Source organism: Triturus cristatus, chromosome 2_1, assembly GCF_964204655.1.
Source record: "Triturus cristatus chromosome 2_1, aTriCri1.1, whole genome shotgun sequence".
Lineage (NCBI taxonomy): Eukaryota > Metazoa > Chordata > Amphibia > Caudata > Salamandridae > Triturus > Triturus cristatus.
The window spans coordinates 1,133,451,514-1,133,464,413 of NC_140581.1; the positions used below are offsets into that span (position 1 = coordinate 1,133,451,514).

The 12,900-nt window shown below is 44.8% G+C and overlaps 1 protein-coding gene across 10 annotated transcripts in view; it reads left to right on the plus strand.

The window, feature by feature from the left end:
* The window catches only part of WDFY3 (WD repeat and FYVE domain containing 3), a 1,391,721-nt gene that overhangs the window by 458,729 nt on the left and 920,092 nt on the right, over positions 1–12,900 (plus strand). The gene's annotated exons all lie outside the window — the stretch shown is intronic.

The window sequence follows — 12,900 nt, forward strand, 5'->3', positions numbered from 1 at the left end:
TGGCCAACTCTTGCTACCGTTGCTGAAGGTTGTACAGTGGAGATTTGCCCCCCATTGTGAGGTGTGACGCTTCCCATTGAACACAGCTTGAAGCTATGTGAAGTTTAAATGTTTCGCCCACTGGGTTGAACACAGGCAATGCAGCCAAACCCATCCTCCCCACAGCATATTGGTCATACACAGGGTTAGACGCAGGACATGCCGCGATCGTCCCTGCTCACAGATGGAGGACATGCAGAAAACATGCTTCAAATTACATCACCTTTGACATCTCAAACAACACTGATTACATCATTGATGAGATCATCATATTTGATGACACCACTGCATGACTGGTGTATAATGCGTGATGCCCAATGTGTGCACATCAAGCAGAGTCAAGAAATAATTTAAGATCCCTCTGCCCACTGTATACCTCTAAAAGAAAAGTTAGAACAACCGAAGTCTGTACAGGTAATACTAATGAGAAAGGTTGAGATCTTAGTGTAAGGTTGACGAGTATATTAAAAGAAAATAGAGTCTGGTGTTGAATGTCTACTTGAACATTTCAAAGATTTTTTTTGTGGTTTTTCCTGTTTATTATTATTTTTTTATTTCTAAAGCGCAACACTTATCCCCTAGGCGATATCACGGCGCTGAGTAAATTGCCTGATCTGATAACTGAGATATCACACTGAACAAAAGATATAATAGCATCTGCTAGCCCGGAAAAGGCCAGGTTTTAGTTCCTTTCCGAACCTGTTGTGATTATTGATAAGACGAATTTCCAAAGGAAGAAAATTCCACTGAACCGTAGCCAAATAACAAAAGGATGGGCCTCCGGATCGATCTTTCTATATCCTCTTGATTTTAGTCGGAACCAAATCACGGGATTTCAGCTCTCTAGTAGGTTCATTTAGAACTTTCTGTCCTCTGTGTAGAATGTTGTAATAGCATTAAAGCCCTTCTGCCTCTAGCTATACTGATCTTTAAAGGATTTCTCCATCGTTATAGACCTTCACTGTGACCATATAACTCTGGTATAGGAGCTTTAATGACCTTGAGTGAGATTGAAGAACATACTATTTGCATTATAAGCACCACTAACAGCAGAGCTATTGTATGCACAAAATGTGCAGCTATAGTCAAAACTATTAGTATATGTTTGAAGTTCATACATATTACACACCAGGTTGAGGAGAGTTTAAGTACTTTTCCAAAAGATAATGGAGTTTAGAGCAGTTTGTAAATTGAGGCATTCAATATTTCTAGTATGTTTTACCTTTTAGGCCATGGCCATAGTTTCCTACCCACAGAGTATCAATGGAAGTCTACACCTAGTATGATCTAAAAGCAGCATAGAGAGGATAGAAGCTGACTGTGAATTAAAGTTGTGCGTACTTGATGTGTAGTGTTCAGACCAGTGCAAGATATTCTCAGAGGCCACTTAAGAAATTGGATTAATTTTTAGGAGGATACCACCCACAACGAATAATCACCATCCTTTCCAGGATTGTTCCCGTCAAAGTTTCTACATTATCCTGAGCTCCACCCCCTGGTAGTTATGGCACAGAGTAGACTGTCTTGGATTAGAGCAACATGGAAGGTCATTTATGCAATACCAAAGCATTAATGAAGTCAACATGCAAAAAAAGAATTCCTGAATCAAATTAGAAAAATAGAGAACTTTTAATAAACAAAATTGCACCAAAAGGATTAAAATCCAATAAGAGGAACTGGAGATATAAATATTCAAGTTTCAAGCAGGAATAGTGCCAAGAAGCATAATGTGCCATTGATGGTCAATGGTAAACTTCTAAAGCCCCTGGGAACCCAAGAGAGCCACTTGGAGACTTGCGGGTTGTCAGGCAGAGGCCAAACAGCAGGACACAGTCCAGGTCCAGTTGCCACTGGTCAGCTGGATGGTTGCAGGAAAAGTCCTCTTATAGCTCCTTGCATCCCTGTAGCTTTAATAGGAGGTTAGCCTTATGACTCTTGGAGTCCGCTTCTCTGTCCTAAGTGCAAGAGAGAGCATGTACGGTCCTTCAGGGCTCTTCTCAGATCGCAGACAGCAAGTTCAGTCATCTTCTGATCTCCCTCAGTGCCAGACGTGTTCAGAAATGGGTACCATTCCCACCTCGGGCATTTTCAAGATGATGAGTCTTCAACAGCACTAAACATAGGTACTGAGGGCTGGGAGTGTTTGTGGAGAGTGTAGTATGGTAATCCTATTGTCCTCCCACATCTAACACTAAAGTCCAGTTTAGGACAGCCACTGTACTTAAAGTAAACCCAGAAGACAGTCACAGCCTGATGGAACAAAAGTAGGGTTTTAAGCAACCAGACAGTGGATGCACAAAAATTGTTTTGGTTTCTGTTTCTCTTCCTTTCAGGTGCTCCTCCAAGTTGTAAATGCAATCCTAGCAACCTGTCAAGCAGGATTTGACTCAGTAATATAAAAAAGGATGCTTATAGCCCCACAATGCATATTCTGTCATGTTCAAAGGAGTAATTCCTGCCCATTCACCTCAGCCTATTGTTTGGTCCTAGATGGCACTTTGCATCTTTTTTCACACCTATTCAAATGTTAACTACTAGCTGGTAGAAGTAGAAGAGCAAATGCAAATTCAGCCACCAGGAACATCAGGAAGGGAAAAGGTATCTTTCTACAAGTAACTTTTCCTTAATATTTATGAAGCAGATTTAAACATTGAATTGAATAACTATTAAGAATTGTTGTTTCATTATTTTTGTAGATCGTTATATTCCCGAGATACAGTAGTAGGATTTTTTAATCTCTACTCTGGTTTTCTACATATTCTGGTAGGTCTGCCATAGTCTGGGGTGACCCCGCTGAAACGGCATATTTCCTACATTAGACTTATCATGTAGCTGAAAGGTTGGGTCTGGGTGAATATCAGAACATATACACCATCAATGTCGGTCATACTATGAACAACATAGTTTGTACGTTTGATAGTATTTGTTGGTGTGAGAAGATAAATGTTCTCTATGTGCTCCTCAAAAATTGTCATTTGTGTATTAATAACATTGTGGAATATTTAGTGAAAACACAGGTTTCCACGATAAAGATCTAATTTCTGATGTCATATGTGATTTCATCAGTGATGTCCTCAATTGTATGATTTGCCTAAAGATTTGTGAGGGGATGAGCAGTGCAAGGTGGCTCTGTGAGTAATAGTTTGAAAAACTAGCTTTTAACTAGCCAATGGGGTTTGTAGGTTATGTATTTGATAGGCTTCTAGCCTCAGATTCCTTGCCTTAGAATATTCCCCAGGCATGAGACTGGATCTGGAAGTTTCTTGAACAGTATCCCAGTGCGTGATAGGTGCCGACGTTCAGTTCAGCATTGTCCGTGCACCAAATGACGTGTGCATTACTTATATAGGCAGCACCCCAGTGCGCTGATGTCAGTGCTTTCCTCTCTGCACCAGATAGTGCTGATCTGTGAAGAGCTACCCTCAATAGCTTTTTGACTGTTTTTTTTCTAAAACTTTTGTCAACCCTTTTTGAGCGGTTTTCTCTCCTGGAGTGACAGGATGTCCCCAAAGAAACCTGCTGGTTTCTAACCATATGGTGCCCTTCACAGGCAGATGTGTGTGACTGACCCACACTTGGTTTGTCTGTAGTGCTTGGAGAGGGACCACGACTCCCAAGACCTACGAGGACGCTCTTTGCCACCAGACGTTGGATGACTCCACCATGTTCAAGATCCCAGTCACATGGAAGGTTCCAGGATCGCTTGAAAAGCCGCACCGGACGGTCGTCCTCTCGTTCTAAGTCATCGGGAAAAAAAAAATCCAACAAGTCAAAGAGGTCTTAGCACGACGCGCCCATCTAAGTCTTCTGATGAGTCGCATGACCACTGGCACTCCAGGCCTCACGCTTCGACAGAGCCTGAGTCAAGGTCCGCTCTGCATTTCCCTGACTTTCCCAGAGCTGGACCAGCCCCTGTCCAACTTAAAGAATTTTATTAGGCCACATATTTTGGTGGCCCAGCCTCTCTAGAACTCCTTTGGACCCCACGGCCTTGGCAAGGACTGCCACTGGATCCTCGTTGGCGAATTCCCCCAATGTGCCAGTCGGGCCCCATGGATCCAGGGTTGGATCCGGAGCAGAGCCTGAGAGACACAAACCTTCCTTGGTTCCTGCTCCAGTGCCGACACCCATGGTGGCACCATCCCCATTGTCATTCCCAACTGACACAGATCCCCCCGGGTTGTAGCCAGTACCTTTCTCACTCAGCAGGCCTGGAGAGGAAGATGGATGGGAAAGGTCTGAAGACACTTATGTATACTAACACCCCTAGATCAGTGGTTCTCAAACTTTTTCGACCAGCGGCTCCCTTGACCAATTGACTGGTGGCCGCGGCTCCACATTACTTTTTTCGGTAACTTTTGTTAACGGCTAGCAATACTGAATCTTTTTTAAAGAATCTTCATGGCCCTGGGCCTAATTCAAGATGGACTGTTAGTAATGGATTGCACTGGATGGCAGGCATTTGCAAGGCCAACAGGTCTAGCTTTAATTTACTGATGGAGTGGTTTTTAACCTGTGGTCTGATGACCCCTGGGGGTCCGTGAGGCGTACTCAAGGCGCCCTCAAATGCTTTACAAAATTAAATAATAATAAATTTAATCAATTAAAATGAACAAAAGTATATACAAATAAAAAGGCAAAATGGTAATTTTGAAAACTTTTTCTATATTTGCTTTTGAATTGAATAAGAGATTTTAATATTTGAGCATCTGTTTGGAGTATACTTGTTTTTGTATTTTTTGGAGTATACTTGTTTTTGTATTTTTGTTTTGTTTACAATTCACAGTTAGGCCGGCTGCACCTGACTTCCAATAATGACTCAGTGGGGGTCCACGTCAAATGGTTTAGAAACACTGTGCGAATGCTTGCGAACACAGTATGCAAACAAATATGTTAAAAATGTTGTTTGCGAGAGCACAATCTCTCTCATTTACAAGAAGCTGGTGAACGTCCGTACCGATCTCCTCCTGGGGGTGCGGGACCAGTGGACTAGAGACGGTCTTGAGCTGGACGATGAGGACTGGCAGTGCGCTGTCTCCTCCCCGAAAGAGGTTGCCATCCCCGCCAGGCTGCGGCTGGTCCAGCTTAAGATACTCCACAGAGTCTATGTCACTGGTCCCCGGTTGGTCCACATGGGTTTCTCCGAGGACGGGCTGTGTAAGAGGGGCTGCGGGATGGTGGGCACCTTTCTGCACATTATATGGGAGTGTGGTGTGATTGCGGAATTGTGGAAGCAGATTCATGTTGTGATGCAGGAGGTCACGGGTATTGTGTTGCACTCAGAGGCGCGGCGCTGTCTCTTGAACGTGTGGGGCCCTACAGACTACGATGCTGCGCAGACTCAATGGGTGACCCTTGGTAATATGGTGGCCAAGCGGGATATTGCACGATTGTGGGGATCCCCTAGCCCGCCCACCCTGGATGCATGGAAGGATAACATGGACTGGTGCATGTTTCGGGAGAAAACAGTGTATTGTGCACGGGGGAGGCCCAAGAAATGGCACAAGGTGTGGGGGGGGTGGAACCAGTATAGGGGGTACATCTGCCTGCCTCCTGCCGCTGACCCACCAGAGGAGCACCTTTCCCCCTAGCCCCACTTCCGACTTGAGTTTTGCGGATGAAATCTGATAGAAAGTTAGTGCCTCTGCCTCTCCCTCCCCTCCACACTTGAGGGCTGATCTGATGGTGGATATGGGGCCGCCTCTTCGGTGGGATCTGGCGCGAACACATGATGTATATTGCCTTGCTTGTTATGTTTTCCTTAAAAATTGAAACCTTTTTCTCTCCTGCATGACAGCTGTAGAAGACTACATATGTTGCTTGACGAGCTGCCGAACCTCCGGGTTGTCGGCTGAATAGCTGTGTATCTGAAATATCCGAATAAAGGTTTTTAAAAAAAAAAAAAAAAAAAAAAAAAATGTTGTTTGCTTTTGTTAGCACATTAAACCCGGACCTATTGACTTTTCCAGTGCTTGTTTGCTTCTGGTGTCAATTTTTACTTGGCTCTGTCCTCTTTGTCCCCAGTTTTTGCTGTTTAGGGGAACAGAAAAAAGAGGTAATGCCTGCATTACCGGGACTCGTGAAACCTTATATAAACTTGCTGGATCAATTTTGGACTAGTTACATAAGGAGTCAGCAAAAATATCTCCCTATTTATAAGAGACTGTGAATTACTCAAAAACTCCAGTGTCAAGTCATATAAAGCACACCCCTGTGCCAGTTAGTTTATATTTCAAAGCACTAGATTGAAGTACGTAATTGCTTAATTGATGTAACTTATGAACCTTAGGACGTGACTTAAACATGCATGAAAAGGTTTCACTTGTAAAGGTTTACTACTGTATGTGCTGTAGTTTGGTATACATATCCGTATTAATTTATTTTTGAAATATTTGTTTTATTTGGCCTCAATGGAAAGCTGAAGAGAATAAACCTGCCGCAGCCAGCTCTTTTTTCATTTAAAAAGTATTTCAGTCATAATAAAGTTGCAGTTTTGCTCAAACAAGTGAGTATCGATTGTAGAGCGCAATCGCAAGTAAAACTTCCTTCACTGCGCTGAAGGTCTCACAGTGATAATCGTATTGCAAACAAGTTGTAACTTGACCTAACTGGAATACATAGTGCTGCATGATAACAGAAGGCTCTTTATCAATGTCGAACAGTACCTACCGCAGTACAGGCTTCCCTGCCCCTGTAAGCAGGCAACCCGTAAGCTGAGACTTGCATCACAAGTCGATTACGTCAGGTTTCACAATGTTGTCTTGTTTATACATCAGTACTATATTACATAATAAAAATATTGGAAGCAGTTCTGAATTCCCAGTTAAAATTGCATATATTTTTAGTCTCACTCCCTCGTGCCGTAACTATGGAAGAGGGTGTCTCATCCGCTATGGTGGTGCGTAGGGTGTTTGAGGTCTTGGACCTTCAGTTACCCTCATTGGCAGTCAAGCCAAAAGTCTTGTCAAAGGTGCTTCAGGCACGAGTCACTCCACCCAAATCCTTACTCTTCTTTAACAAAGCCCTTACCAATGTCCTACTTGGGGCCTGATTCAAGCCCTGCACAGGGGCTCCTGTGCATAGGACAATTGCCTGTCGCCATTGCGCTGCTACTGGGAGCCCCAGCTTCCTTAACCAGCACCCAACCCTGATGACTTTGGTTGCCTAAGCCTCCACCTCTAGGATCAACCCTGGTGCGCTCCCTACCACTCCACCAGTTAGGGAATCCAAGAGGCTGGATACCTTTGACAAGTGTTGTCTTCCACCAGCCCTGCACCGTAGTCTGGGAACACCGCCTCGCTTTAGGGACGATACTCCTATATGATCTGGTATTAGGTTGCGCAAGTGCTGCCGATGGTCTTGGAGGAGGCCGAGCTATACACAGCTGATGGAAGGGACGCAGCAAAGTTCACCATATGATGTGGAGTGGACATGACTGACTCACTGGGTAGAGCGATTTCATTACCAGTGGCCTTTTGGCACCACGAATAACTGAGAATCACTGGCTTTCCAGGGGAGGGCCAAGCCTCACTTATGGACATGCCCTTTGATAGCTCTCATCTTTTTTGGAAAGAAGGCAGACTCCGCACTGGAACGTTTTAAAGACAGCAGAGCTATGGCCAGGTCCTTGGGCTTCTCTATAGCTGTTCATCAATCCCAGTCCTCCTTCTGCGCTTTTGTGGCCACGAAAGGGGTTTCCAACTGCGTCCATAAACTCTCAGCTACAACGGCCACAGGTTTTCCAGCCTTTCTGTGGCCGAGGATGTGGGTCCCATAGATCACGTGGGACAGGAAGCCTGGGGTAAACCCCTTTAACTAACTGTAATGACAGATGTATCACTTCTGGGATGGGGCGACCATCTGGTAGAAGTGTAGTTCAGAGGACTCTGGTCTCTTGTGGTGTCCGGGCTTCATATCAACCTGTTGGAGCTTCAGCCGACACGGACAACACCATCGCAATGTGATACTGCAGTAAACAGGGTGGGGTGCTGTTCGAGGATCCTTTGTCAAGAGACTCTGTGCCTCTGGAGATGGCTGGAACGCCAGGCATTTTGCTGGTGGTTTAACTTCTGGTGGGCTGTTTGAATGCCAAGGGGGACAAACTCAGCCGAAGATGCCTAGCAGATCACGAATGGCATCTCCTTCCGGAGGTGGTGCAAGGTTTCTTTCAACTGTGGGGGGAAAGCCTTGGTTAGATCTGTTCACCACCACCGAGAACGGACAATGTCTGCAATTCTGCGTGGTGAAGTTTCCAAGGCAGCTATTGCTCAAACGCTTTTCGTCTCGAGTGGAGCTCGAGCCTCCTGCATGCCTTTCTGCCAATACCACTCTTGCCCAGAGTTCTCAAGAAGATCAGGAACGACTGGGCCCAAGTTATTCTTGTGGCTCCAGATTGGGTACGGCGAGTCTGGTATCGCGAGCTGTTGAGCATGAGCATCAGTCTCCTGATCAGGCTGCTTCTTCGAGTGGATCTTCTGTTGCAATAACAGGGAAGGATACTGCACCAGAACCTGCCCACTCTTCACCTTCATGCGTGGAGATTGAGAGGTAGCAGCTGACCGCTTTCAACCTTCCTCCCGAAGTTGGAGATATTATTCTGGTAGCTGAGCTTCCCTCCACCAAGTCGGTATATATCTGCTGCTGGGATAAATTTGTGGCATGGAGTGTATCTAGAAACATCGATCCTCCTTCTGCATCCTTTTCTCAGGTTTTTCTATTTGTTCTGTCTGTTCTGTCCTTGGCCCAGCATGGCTCTGCTCTAGGTACAGTTAAAGGTTATTTATTGACCATTGAGCGTTTTTGCGGTTGCCAGGCCTACCTTCTTTGTTCAAGTCACCTGTTGTGGCTAGGTTCCTCAAATGTTTGCAACATATGTTTGGTCCTATGCCATTCATCATTTCCCAGTGGAACTTAAACCTTGTCCTGACTTTTTCTAATGTGTGCGTCCTTTGAGTGTCTGCACAATTGCCCTCTTCAGTTATTGACCATCAAGACTGCTTTTCTAGTAGCCATTGCACTGGCCAGCAAGTTCAGCGAATAGCAGGAACTTTCTTCCTACCCTCTCTACACTACACCACATTCTGTCAAGACAAGCTGGTACTCCGGACATGGGCCTCCTTCCTTAGGTTGTGAGTGCTTTCCACGTAGGCCAGAATATCATCCTGCCTACCTAAAGCGCTCCGCCTCACCCCTCCAAAGAGGAGGAGAGAATCCACCATCTGGACCCAAAAAGAGCATTTTCGTTCCAACGTGATTTCACAAAAGAGTTCCAGGTAGACAATCAACTCTTTGCGAGGTACGAAGGGGCCAAGAAAGGGAAGGCTTCAGAAACTGACTGCCTCAAGATGGATAGTACTCTGCATTAACATCTGCTAAGCATTAGCCAAGACGCAGTCCCCTTAGTGCTTGCGCGCTCATTCCAACCAGGGCCAAGGCTGCAACAACTGCTTTAACCCACGTCCCTGTCCTGGACATCCATCAAGCAGTAAAGTGGGCATCTCTGCACATATGTAACAAGTACTACTGCTCGGGCAGTCAGGTCCGTCGTGACAGGCACTTCACACATTTAGTCCTGCAGAACTTTCTGGTTCAAATCAACTTCACAGCCTCAGCTCCAGGTATGCATTGCTTGGGTATCTATTCTAAGGTAAGGAATCTGAGGTTAGAAGTCTTTATCAGTTGAAAAAGTTACTTCCCTTCGGTTGCACTTTATCTAGTAGAAACTCTATCTAGCCACAGATTCCTTATCGGCCCTCCCATCCTTCCCGCTCTGAGCTGATTATAGTGTGGGGGTCACACTTCTAAGGGCTTTAGAATTTCGTACCAATTGGCAGTCTTCATCGTGGCTCTGCACTCCTGGTGTGGAAAGTCGTGAAGGTAACTGACGTCAGTGCGCCATTGTCGCACCTATATAGGTACCGTGCATGTCATTTCCAGTGCGACCAACGCAGAACCGAACAATGCCACCTAACGACATGCAGGGGTACTGCTCGTAAACGTCCAGATCCAGTCTGACGCCTGTGGAATATTCTTACCTAAGGAATCTGCGGCTAGGCTAGATTATATATGTATATATTAGCTATATCTATCTATCTATATATCTCTCTATATCTATATCTATCTATCTATCTATATATATATCTCCTACTTGCAGTCGCCAGTAGGTAGTTATAGTTAGGACCTAGTTTCCATAGGAAAAGCATATTTTGACTTGCCTATAACTTTGGCGTAGTTTAACCAATCTTCATGAAGTTTTCCCCAAAAAGTGTCAAAGTAAGTTCTGTGTGTCTTGGAAAGTTTGGGGGTGGTCTGTGCAGTGGGGCCTGAGAAATAGGGGTGCCAAAAATGTGCGTTTGTAATGTTAATTCCCATAGGAATGTGTTGTCAAACCTACAGCCCGAACTGCTGGATGGAATTACACCAAATTTGGCAGAAAGGTAGATGTTGTTACCCATATTGCGCTTTTTGTTATTTGGTTCAAATCAGTCCAGTAGTTTTTGAGAAATGTAAGCCGAAAATTATAGATATATCTCTGGCCGTGGATTTTTTGCGGTGGTTTCGCGATGAATCACGAATGTGCGCGCCAACACGAAAGCTCTGATTGGCTGGATGCAATCTGAACAGAAAATTGTGGCCGCCATTTTATCGTCCGGGAACGGTTCTAGATAAAACTGTGATTTGCCATATTATTATTATTGTCAGATTTGTAGTGCGCATGGCTGCCCCAGCAATGGGTCGTCCCAGCGCAGCCAAAGACTTGAGACTGTACGAGTTGGAGGGGAGTTACGCCGGGTCTTAATGGCTTTAGAAAGGCAAGATGATTCTGGATCCCTCTGACGGGAGCGAGTTCCATAGTCTGGCTGCGAAAGTTCTAATGAAAGCCCTACCTTGCGGGAACCCTAGCAGTGTACCTTTAAAAGGACTATGACATTAGAATAAGCACATCAGCCACAATTTCTGACCCCTAACACTTTCCATGCACAAGATGAGCTTTGTTCTAAGCTGCTCAGGTTTTTAGACTAGGGAGTTTTAACAAATGTTTTATGATGATTTTAATAACGGATTTATCTTATTGATAAAAACTTTTGCATCTTCAACTTATGTAATTACATTAATGGTATGTCTTTTATGTTTGCATGTTTTATGGTCAATCTTCTTCTGAAATAAACAAATTGACTGACTGTGAGTGTCTCTGACCCTAATCTCAAGACCGTATGAGACCCCCCAAAACCCTGTACCCCAGCTTGCCAGCAAGTTCCCCACAGATCCACCACTTCTCATCTGAGTACATTGTCTAAATTTAGACAGGCAAGATGCTAGTTTATTTATTGATGGTGAGTACCCTTTCACTTCTCCACCTGCAATAACAGTGGGTCAGACACTGGAGTGGTGGAATTGCATTTGCTTTGGATCAAACCTCCATTCAAAATGAGCCTCACACAGGTAATGAATGGTGAGAATGGGCTTCCACTCAGATGATTATCATACCTGAGGGAGTAATTTCCAAGCATGTTGTTTTTTGTCAGCCTTTACTGCTCAGCAGGAGGCTGCCCTACTACGAAGCAGTGGAGATTTCCACTTTAGTATTCTAGGCCTAGTTGTCCACAGTGCTCCCTCTCCTCCATAACAGAACAATGTGCAGAAAGCAGATGATAGTTTACTTCAGAGAGGCTTAGATGGAGATGGTGTCTTCACCACCTCTATGCTTCCGTAGAAGGTTGGTGTTGAGAATGCATTTTTTCAGTTTTGGTAGGAATTTTGATTATTTCATAATTGCACAAAGAGTGTGCATTCAATAACGTGAAAATGGCCACATCATCATAGGACACATTTTCTTTAAGAAAATGTAGTTTTCCTTTTTGTTCTTTTTGTTTTAGCATGAACTGAGACCTGTGTTTACTGCCTCCTCAGTACTTGACTGCTCCTAAATTGTATCATGTACAGTACCAAAAAGTATTTTATGAGAAGAATTGTGAGACAGTGATTTAAGCTGCCTGCAGAACTTTTGAGGAACTGTGAAGCGGTCATTGCCTATTGGGTAAGATAGGTAGAATGTGATAAATGTGTAATAGAATTCAGGAGGAGCTCTTCCTCTGAGTCCTATGCTGATATTCATGGCTTCCACGTGATTTCTTTCTTTCACTTAAGCATATAAATGCCCTTATTTTGCTGTCACTAGTTCTATGTTGGATGTTGGTCCTTGAGTAGGTATTTCCTAGCGATACCAGCGTCGGCCGGCACGAATCGGAGGTAGGGAGCGGGGCTGGAGGGGGGGGAGGAGCGCGGGAGGAAACGGATATAAAAAAATAAAATAAAAGCGTACCTTCTTGCCCTTCCTCACCGCGTCCCTCCTCCATAGTCCTCCCTCACTCGGCCTCAACAGAAAGCACACTTTGCTCCCAGTCAGCTAATCACAACGCTCCCTTAGCAGCATTGTGATTGGTCTGAGCACCGTGTTTTGGTGCTCAGACGCTGACTGGGGGCCTGAGCATATTCTCCACGTAGGGGGTAATGCAGCCTTAATGGAGAACATGCGAAGTGCACTAGACTGTTTTGAGCTGCCCGAGAGGGCCGGCCAAGCAGTTATTGTGCACTTAGGAGGGTCCTGCCTACCACTCCTCCCCTGTCCCCGCCCCCTCACACAAAGCTGCATAAGTAGGAGAAAATAAATTGACAATAACGTAAGTTATTTTCCCTTTGTTTCACTACAAAAAGCTGTGGGGCGACGCTCCTCCACCTTAGCAGAGGAGCCACCACTGAGAGAGAGAGACACAAAACATCAGTTGGGCTGAATGCAGCCTTTTTTTTTGCTCTGTCTTCTAATGTATGATTGCAGTTTGGATGTGCCTCTTGTTGATTGTT